Raw genomic sequence first — 10791 nt, 5'->3', positions numbered from 1 at the left:
ATTTTCAAAGAATTAGCAATAAAAATCTAGGTGGCAAATTTACAATTACTTGAAATATATGAAATGTAAAATTTAGTAGAAATGTTGTCTACACAGTTAAGTGCCTGCAGTCAGTTCTGAAATGTTAATCGCTCTCATTAGTAATGTTCTTGTTTCCTGGGAAAAATGGTAGTGTTTACACCCTCACATAATACATTAGCATCTCTTTTCTTTTTTTTTTTTTAGTCCTCAAGGAAAAGAGAAGTGTGTTAAAACTCCCTCTCTCTCTGAGAGTACATCAATTACTGTCAATGGAGGAGGGCCTGTGCTATGCACAGTCAAGTACTATGTTTCACGGGCATGAAAACATAGTAAAAGAGCAAAGAAACATGTCGCTTGCCCTGGAAAATCAGTCAAAGGGGAACCATAAATTGGGAACATTGAAGAGAATTTAGAATCCTTCCCAACATCACAATATAGTGCCCCAATATCTCTGCAGGAAAAGAAAAAGGGACTATATGAAATGTGGCACACAGATGTATAAACTCAACCTCATTAATATATCTACTATTCCCTTATTAGATTATGCCTCCTCCATCATACTTTTGGGAGGAGAAGATATTGTGAATAATGCCTGCCATCTAGGTTTTTATTAATGTGTGAACATCCAACAAACAACCTGACATGTTTTAATTAAAACAAAATTAAAATTCCTACTTAGTACAAATGAACCCTAGTCCAATGGTGTGAAAGCCAGACTTTAAGAATAGTTGTGTGGCTAACTTCCTAAAAGTTAGATTAGCAAGCAGGTCTAGAACCTCTATTAATTGTAAAGAAAGCTGAAAATAATTAATTACAAGTCAAGTTGTTCAAGTTTAGTTTTATTCATATCCTGAAATAGGGCATCATGAGTGAAAATCATGAATAAATGCACCTGCCTGGGGCTGAACTTCCACAAAACAAATGAATTCCAACTCTTCTCACGTTGGGTAATGTAGGATTCCTCTGTATGGTACACACATGCAGACACACTTCCTCACACAACAAAGTCAGACATCCCTGTTGTAGGATGATGCCATTAGCTACTTATGGTCATAGGAAGAAACTTTACTAAAATAGACTTGTAACTTGTTTCCATGCCCTTCACTTGGTACTGTAGATACAATTCAATTTTTCTATTTTTCAGGAAGGATTGTTTGACAGTGGACATTGGCATTTTGTTTGCCGCTCTTACCAGACATTTAACAATTACATTTATAAACCTGACAAGAGGTTTTAGAAACTGGCTGAGAGCCTACGATGGGGAAATTTACTTCATTTTTTTTTTGCTTCTGTTTTCTCCTCATAGGAAGACATGTGTTCCTTGTAAATAACTTCCTTAACTGTGGTATAGCCCCCAGAAGTCCATGCAGTCACTGTGACCTAGCTAGCCTTGTCAGGATGGTAGGGGCCCTGGTGTCAGGCAATATTCAGACCAGCCAGGGCCCCATTGTCACCTCCTTTCACTGCTGCTTACCATGGCTAGACATAAAGGGCAACAGTAATTACTTCTCAAAAGGTAGGCACCTGGGAAGGCATTTTTTTGGTGATAGTGAAAGGCAGTTAAATTAATAAAGATACGCCTAGAGAAAAACAGAATAAAATTTGAAAGGCCAAAAGAAAGTTTATTTTAAAAGAAATAATACTTTTTTTTGTCCTGGTCAAGACTTAACAGTTCTTTCTCCTCTTTCCTTAAGAGGAAACAAACCCCATTATAAAAACCCCTCTTATAAAACACTGCCCCCTCTGTAAGTACATTCAGTGAGGCATAAATTATTGTAGGTACACTTGTGGCTACAACATATGATTTTCTGTAACTATTTGAGATATTATAATAGAAGGAAATACTCTGTCATTTGGGTGATGATCATAATCCTGACAGAATGCCCATGGATGGGTAAAACAGACTTCTCCAGCGTAGACTGGGTTCAGCCAAGACCCTCTTCACTTTGTTAGTGAAGATTGTCCCTGTTCTCATGAATCATGTGGAAACCACATGCGGCGTCCTTGCAAGGGTTCAAGGAGCCTGATCTTCTTTCCTTATTATCTGAGGCTTGAACTCATAGAGGGAAGAATATAACATCTTTTATTCTAAATTGTCTGTGCTTATAGACACACAATCCTAAATTAACTCCAGGATTACAAAAGAGTTTTAAAAGAGCCTAAGTGTACATACCTAGCAAAGATGGCAAAAATCAGGTCTAATTCTTTCCACTGAAATAACATGAAAGCAATTGTTTATCATCTATAATAATATTCTTTTTTTATGTTTCATTTTTTCTTCAAACCACTCATGAGTACTATAATAATACTATCTAATATGGAGTCTAGAAAATAGTACTCTACTGGATGCAAAACTTTGATACACCAGAACAAAAATAAGAAAAATATAGCCTAGCCATCTGTGTGTAAGGAAATCTTACTAGAAATATATATATTACCATCATGTATTGCTCATGACTATGCACATTAATTTTTTATAAAGTAAGTATTAACATCACCTAAATTTACATGTTTGTTTTACATCTGCACCTGCAGTATTTATGATGTGTCAATTTGTTGACATTTGTGAAGGCTTTAAGCAGGAGGTAAGCTGAAACTGTTATTAAACAGATATTCAAAATGTTAGTTAATTTGATTAATTGAAGGAGGAGGATCTAAGCAATTAAATATCATTATATTGCATCTTTTCAGCTTCAGGTGTATTTAATCACCTGTAGGGAGTTTGTAGCCAAATCATATTCTCTATGGCATAGTTTTTCTTGTCAGGTTATACTTATCTTTTCTTAAGTCTTATAGTTGGATCGGTTTTCCTGGGGTGGGTGAATAGAAAGAAATGGGTCTTTGGGTAATTAGTCTTTGAGGTCACACATTTTCCTTGAATGCATGGTCAACTTCATGCCTCTGTTTGTTTGCTATACCTACTTCTGTGCCCTGATCAATCAGGCACTAAGTAACAAGTCACCTTATATATTTTAGACTGTATTAGAAGAGTTTGCTTATGTGCTTGTTTCTTTTTAATAGCTCATATTACATATAGTAGGATTAGAGAATGTTAAGACAGTCGGCAAGTAAGAAAGATTGGGTTCTGTAAATCATGGTCCACAAAACCCAGAGTTTGCACAAACCAAAAGTAAAATGCTGTTGTCAGTCCTTTTAGCTATAAAGGTGCAGTGACCATATTACTGAAAATTAATCTAGGGCTCATGGTTTGGGCCATGAAAACATACAGAAGCATATATTGATAAAAATATAAATAAGCCAAAGCAAGATTGCAGTTGCAGAGGTAGAACTGAAAGCTCTTTTGCAAATGCTGTCATCTAGATAATGTCATTTGATAGATAAGACATAGATAGATAAGACATAAAAAATCTCTTGACCCATGGAGTTTTTGAAATCGAGGATTGATTATTTTATTTTTGCTTCCAGACATTTTCTCAGTATGATGGATGTTGGTATAACTCAAAGACATTATTGACATTTGGCTTCTCTTATATTTCACTATGGAGCATTTTAGTTTGTGTCTAAAATTCTGTGTACTTTCCCATCCTTTCTTGTGTGCCAGGGAAGAGGGGGCAAGACTTGACCATACAAATAAGAATGAGGAATTGTTGTGAGAAACAGTCTTACTATTCAGTCTTACAGACTTACTACGTACAAATCACTTCACCAAGCACTTGACCTAAATAACCATATTTTGTCTTCAGGTATTATGATCGATCTTTTACAGATGAAGAAATGGAAAAAGAAGCCCAAAGAGATCAAGTTACTTGCCACATAACAAATATTTCATAAATTATAGTCAGTATTCCAGAATCAAATTCCGGAACCTAAACTCAACCATTATACCTTTCTGCTAATACAGATCTAGTCCCTCATTTTAGGAATTGCCAAGCTAGAAGGGAACTGTCCAGGGCAACCCTTAAAAGTGTGTACTTAGAGGGTAAAAATTCTTCTGATCTAAGGAGGAACCCATGCCTCCAGGCCCAAAAGAAAGTACGTGACCGACAATTAACAGCATAAATTTTTTTTCCTTACTTCAAATCATAGGAGTCTGAAAGAAATTTTATTACAGTAAGGTTACATTGGTGAAAGTTGTAGGTTAATAGTGATCTGTAACACTGTTGCTCATATGAGTAGTTCCTGAAACTAAATAATAATTTTCTGCCAATAAAGTGGGTAGCCTAGCGGTCTGGTAATTTTAGTTCAAATTTGGAAGGAAAAAGATATATTCTTTAAGTTGCTCAGTAAATTTAAACAAGAGAATAAAAACGGAACTGGCCCACTGCTTAAAGATATCATCGCTGAGGTGCACCCGGATGGCTCATAGTTGGTTAAATGTCCCACTCGTGGTTTCACTAAGGTCATGATCTCATGGTTCGTGGGTGTGAGCACTGCATCAGGCTCTGCACTGATGGGGTGGAGAATGCTTGGGATTCTCTCTCTTCCTCTCTCCCTACCCCCTCCAACTTGCACTCTGTTTCTCTCAAAATAAAATAAATACATTTAAAAAAAGACAGAGAGAGAGAGAGAGAGACAGAGAGAGACAGAGAGAGAGAGAGATACCATTGCTGATGGGATTCGGTGCCTATGTCTAAGGCTGTGACCCCAAATCTCTTTATTCATTTCTATTACAGGCCCTACAGGAAGCAGCAGAACTATCAACATAGGGATGCTTTAGTGCACAGAGAAAAGTATGAAAGTCTCTTTGCCTTTCAAGGATGAGTGGACATTTGGGAAGGTGATGCTCATGAAACACTTGGAAGCAGGGTGAGGGGAGGAAATAAAAACTATTAGCATTTTGTTATATCATATATACAAATTGAGATTTGATTTTTACAAGGGATTTTAGTTGAGTTAGATGCTTGCAAATTTACCCTGGGAGTGGTGATAAAACTTGCCAAGATGGTGATGGACAAAGGTGGGATGCTGGCAATGACAAAAGCAGAATTCTCAAGCCAACATATAGGGACTTTAAAAGGTAGATCAGTCTTCAGGATTATTGCTAAGGAAATATGACTACCTAAAGGTGTTAGAATCATTAAGATAGTTTTTCATAATAAAATACTAGTAAATCATGGAGATCATGGTGACCAGAGTGATGCAGTATTAACTAACATCTAATATCACACTAATGACCTAGAAAATGGTTATTTCTACCATTATTGTATTATTTTATTGTCTTATTCCAGACCATATATTCAATTTCAATTTTCACCTTTTTCTTAGTACCCTGAAGTCTCTGAGAATGCATTTAGGATCTAAAATTGCTGATATTGCAGCTACTTTTTGTAATGGAAAATAAAATAGTACCATTTGGGATGTTGGTCCTTTTTGCCCATGCTGTGATATACTTTGACAGAAGTCACTGCCCATGATGAGTCCTGAGCCATGTAATAAAACCCAAATGGGCAGTGTGAGCTGGGGTTGGAGGTTGGGAAAACCAGAATCCAGCCTTTGTAGTAAGAGTCAGGATATGACCAGGGTCACATTGCAGATTAACACATCAAGATTTATGAGCTCCAAGTAGGTCAAGTTTCAGTGTCCAAAAACTAAGATACAAACCGATTAATTCAGATGCAGATTAATTTCCATGGCATGCATAAATCCTAAAAGTATTGTTCCAGAGCCTGGTGTCTGAAAATACTGCCACCAAAAGGAATGCAGCCATGGCACCATAATTATGAATGACTGACTCTAGGTTCACGGAGAAGTTGGTCTCATGTCTCATATCTCATTGCCACCTGAACTCCACTCCCACACCCACCCATATATTTGTCTGTATTTAGCCAACAAGTTGGAGAGCATAACTTTAATATGATCATTTCTTTCTTAGCCTTATCTGGACTCTTAATACCATGTGGGTCTGACTTAAGGTTAGGAATTTACAATGCAAGTCAAGTGTATGATTTTATAACCACTGAAACTGAGGCATAAAATAAGAATTTATATTTCCAAAGCAATTAACTTATTATAAAGCCATTTAATGTATACTTTCATAGTTTATTTTATAACAACCCTAAAAGATAAATACGGTCGATGTTATTACTGTGAAAATATAAATATGAAGTTCAAAGTAACTATGGGATTTTGTTTTATATTTTGTAGATGATAACAAAACCAGGACTCAGATTTTGGTCTTCTGACTTCAAGTTTAGTGGCTTTGTATGATATTTTATTCTTTAATGTAATGGAACAGTAATTGGTCCAAGATTGTAGTGACCATGTCAGAACTGTATTTCCCAGCTCAACTCTGTACTACAACACCATACACCAGATCAGCAGCAACCATATCATGTGGGACTTGTCTGAAATGAAAATTCTTGGGCCCCATGCCAGGCCTACTACATCAGAAATGCTGGGAGAAGACATATTATCTGTATTTTAGTAAACTTTCCAGGTGGTTCTGATGCATAATAAACTTAGAGAATTGACATTACATATTATAATGATTCTCTATCTTAGGCCTTTACAATAATAAAAAGGTTTTTATTTAAATTACTATATCCAATCTCTGGCAGAAGAATTGCATGCAAGCTATTAACCTATATATGAATATTTATGAAATAATTATTATATTATACAGTACAGCTTTTATATTAGCATTGTTTCTACTCAGTAAGGAATTTGTGGTAACTCTTACTATAACAAAAGTCCAGTTTTAATTTTTCTTCTCTCAGTTTGCTAGTTCTCAATTGTTTATGCAGTTTCCACTGGGATAACTCAGTGTTGCTTTAGTGCCTTATTCTTCACAAAGAACATTTCTTAATCTTTGCTTAAATACAAACTCTTAAACAACTGATTTCCATGGAGGGTTTTGCAACTCCCCAAAGTATGATACAAAATGCTGGCTATTTGGTTTTCGTAGCTAAAAGACTCTTTTTCCTTCTCTCTCATTTCTTTCCTCTCATCGCCACTCTCTCTCTCTCTCTTACATGTGTGTCAAAAATATATGTCTGTGTTTTGTTTTATAAAATTGGGGTAATACTATATTTACTGGTCTATAACCAATATTTTAAAACTTCACATATTATAGTCAGTCCCATATTTGTAAATATTTTTATGAAGACATACTACATGCACATATTTTAGAGCATGGATTTTGATAATGATTAACCATAACTCAGTTGAGGACATTTAGGTTATTTCCCAAGTTTTTCCTAATAAGCCACTTATAAGTGATAAACAACTTGCTATGGAAATATTTGGGGATATTTCAGATTATTTTCTTGGGATAAATTCCTAAATTCATGGCATTGATCAGCGAACAAAGACATGTTTACCTTCTTAGAAACATGAACCATTTCATTTTACATTTCAGTTGATTAAACTTTAATTTCATTTTAAATTTCAATGGTATATATGCAAAAACAACTTTCTCATTTCCTATTTCATGGGAAGGATGAGAAAATTTGGGTAGAAAAAAATATGTATCTTTACACCTTCCCTGGTGTCACTTCTCTTTGATCTCAACTAAAATTAGATTTGTTGTGTACTGGCTTAGCCAAGCAAAAGCCGAATTATGATTAGAGTTGCAATGTGGCTGCTGCATTCATACTGATATGGCAGCTAATTGTCCACAGATGACTTCATCCATGGAGTCTCTCCAGAATCAGCTGATTTCAATATGTTTCTAAGAAAATCACAGTGGCACCTGATGGGAAATAAATACTAAGAGAGAAGCCTAACAGCTCAAATCAATTGAAAAAAGCAAGTATGCAGTGCTTTGGAAGGAATGGGAGAGAAGGAGGCATTGGAGAAATGGCTGCTGGTCAGTGGAGCAAATCTGGAGGGAGAAGGAAAGGAAGAAACGGGACTCTTGGAGCATGCCTAGCAAAAATCGACACCGCACTTAGCTCAGGAAGAATGTTTGGGTCCAGGTTGTGTTGGACAGAACTTTGACTATTCAAACCTGTATTGAGAGTGAATGACTGACTAACCAAGAAATAACCTTAAAGTTGGGAGGAGAGTGTTTTTAGTAACTTGAAAGACATCTGCAAACTACTTTTGCCATGTAACAACACAATCTTGGGGACAAAATCTCATCACATTCACACCATATATTCACATTCAAGAGGACAGACACTTCAGAGGAGGAGCCAAGATAGCGGAACAGCATGGAAGTTTTTTGTGTGTCTTGCGTCCATGAAATACAGCCAGACCATCACCAAACCATCCTACACACCTAGAAAACTGATTGGAGGATTAACACAACAATCTGCACAACCTGAACCACAGAATTCAGCAGGTATGTGGCGCGGAAAGGTCAATTTGGGGAGCAAGAAGCCGCTGAGGGTAGGGAACCACTTTTGTGAGTGGAGAGAGGACGGACACTGGGGAAGGGGGGAGAATACAGGAAAAGCACCCCTCCCCAAAAGCAGCTGAAGAGAAAGTGGAAAATTGGAAACAGCCGCAGGGACTAAACTAAAAAGGGAGAAAGGAGAGAGGGTTTAAATTCCATTAAGACCGTAAACAAGGGGAGTGCAAAGGCTGCAACTCCACAGCTCGATACCTGGTGGTGCTCTGGTGGGAAGGGCGAATCCCCAGGAACAGAGTGGGGTCCGGGAGGTTCTCGGGCCACACGGGGAAAAGCGGTTCCACTGCTGGAAGGACATTGGTGGAGACTGTTGAAGCCACCTGGTCCCTGCAGACCCCAGAGAACCGCCACATTCGCTGGTGCTGGAACAAGGTCGTTAAGGCTGAAGTCTGGTGCCAGATGTGTGTTGTGATTTCCCATAATCCCTGAAATGCTGCTGCTACACTGTCTTGCAAACTTTTTCTAGGGCGGGCTGGCACCTGGCCGCAGTCTTGGGGCACCGGCAGCAGAGGGTCCAGCAAGCATTCCTGGGTGCAGCCGACATTTGGCCATTGTTCATTTGGCCATTACTCGGTGAGACCCTCCCACTAAGGGGCAGAACGGGTCAAAGCCGCAGTCCTTCAGAAGTAAGGGGCCGGGGAAAACAGTCGCATCTGAAACAAAACTCAGGAGAGAGGTACTGCCTGGGGCATGGTCACGGACAGTGAAAAAGCGGGGACTGGATGAAAGCTGAAGACAGAAGATGGGTTCGCGATTGCTTTTCGGGGAGAAAAGACTGGGTAGCTGGGTCGTGCCATTTTCACCAATCCTGCGCATGGGCATATGCACCTACAGGAGCCTCAACAATCCACCCAAGTGGGCCAGCAGCGCCACCTAGTGGAGAGCGGAGCTGTTACACTGAGCTCCGCCCAACTGGGCCAACTTTGCTCTTCAAGAACTCAAGTCTCACCGCCTGCTTAGTTTATGCACTATAAAGTGCTACATGACTGACTTCTGGGGGGAAATGAAGTAATTTCCATCCTACTTCAATCTGTTAGCAGGTCCATCTATTCAATTTTTTTTCTTTTTCTCTTTTACACTTCTGTTTCTTGAATAGAGAAAGAAAAACTCATATTTATTTCAATTTTTATTAAAAATATTTTTCTTTAAGTTTTATTACTATTTTTTACCTTTGTGTAATTTTTTTTCAAATTCTATTTTACTTCCATCATTTTATTTTAGTCTACTTCAGTGTATTCACCTTTTCAAATTTTGAATTTCCTTTTTTTTCTTTTTTCTCTTTTTCATTTTTTTTGAATGCAGAAAAAATAATATTTATTTTTAATTTTTATTAAATATTTTTCTTTAATTTTTTTCTACTATATTCTTTACTTTTGTGTATATTTTTTCAAATTCTATTTTACCCCCATCATCTGATTTTAGTCTACTTCAGTGTATTCATTTCTTCAAATTCACAAAAGATTTACTTTTTTTCTCCCCCCCCCCCTTTTTTCTCTAATCTGTCAAACCACTTTCAACACCCAGACCAAAGCACACCTAGGATCTAGAATCATCTATTCAATTTTTGTGTGTGTGTGTAGGTTTTTAATTTTTAATTTTAATATTTTTTTTAATTTTAATTTTTTTTAATTTCAATTTTTCTACCTCATTAATTCCTTTTCTCCCTTCAAAATGACAAAACAAAGGAATTCACCCCAAAAGAATGAGCACGAAGAAACAACAGCCAGGGATCTAACCAACACAGATACAAACAAAATGTCTGAACCAGAGTTTAGAATCACGATAATAAGAATACTAGCTGGAGTAGAAAATAGATTAGAATCTCTTTCTGCAGAGATAAAAGAAGTAAAAAATAGCCAGAATGAAATTAAAAATGCTGTAACTGAGATGCAATCATGGATGGCTGCAGCGGTGGCAAGGATGGATGAGGCAGAACAGAGAATCAGTGATATAGAGGACAAACTTAGGGAGAATAATGAAGCAGAAAAAAGAAGAGGGGGACTAAGGCAAAAGAGCACGATTTAAGAATTAGAGAAATCAGTCACTCATTAAAAAGGAACAATATCTGGGGCGCCTGGGTGGCGCAGTCGGTTGAGCGTCCAACTTCAGCCAGGTCACGATCTCACGGTGAGTTCGAGCTCCGCGTCGGGCTCTGGGCTGATGGCTCAGAGCCTGGAGCCTGTTTCCGATTCTGTGTCTCCCTCTCTCTCTGCCCCTCCCCCGTTCATGCTCTGTCTCTCTCTGTCCCAAAAATAAATAAACGTTGAAAAAAAAAATTAAAAAGGAACAACATCAGAATCATAGGGGTCCCAGAAGTGGAAAAGAGAGAAATAGGGGTAGAAGGATTATGAGAGCAAATCATAGCAGAAAACTTTCTTAACCTGGGGAAAGACACACACATCAAAATCCAGGAAGCACAGTGGACCCCCATCAGATTCAACAAAAACTGACTGTCA

The sequence above is a fragment of the Prionailurus bengalensis genome, chromosome B4 (genome assembly GCF_016509475.1).
Source record: "Prionailurus bengalensis isolate Pbe53 chromosome B4, Fcat_Pben_1.1_paternal_pri, whole genome shotgun sequence".
Classification (NCBI taxonomy): Eukaryota; Metazoa; Chordata; class Mammalia; order Carnivora; family Felidae; genus Prionailurus; species Prionailurus bengalensis.
This window is presented reverse-complemented; position numbering follows the sequence as displayed.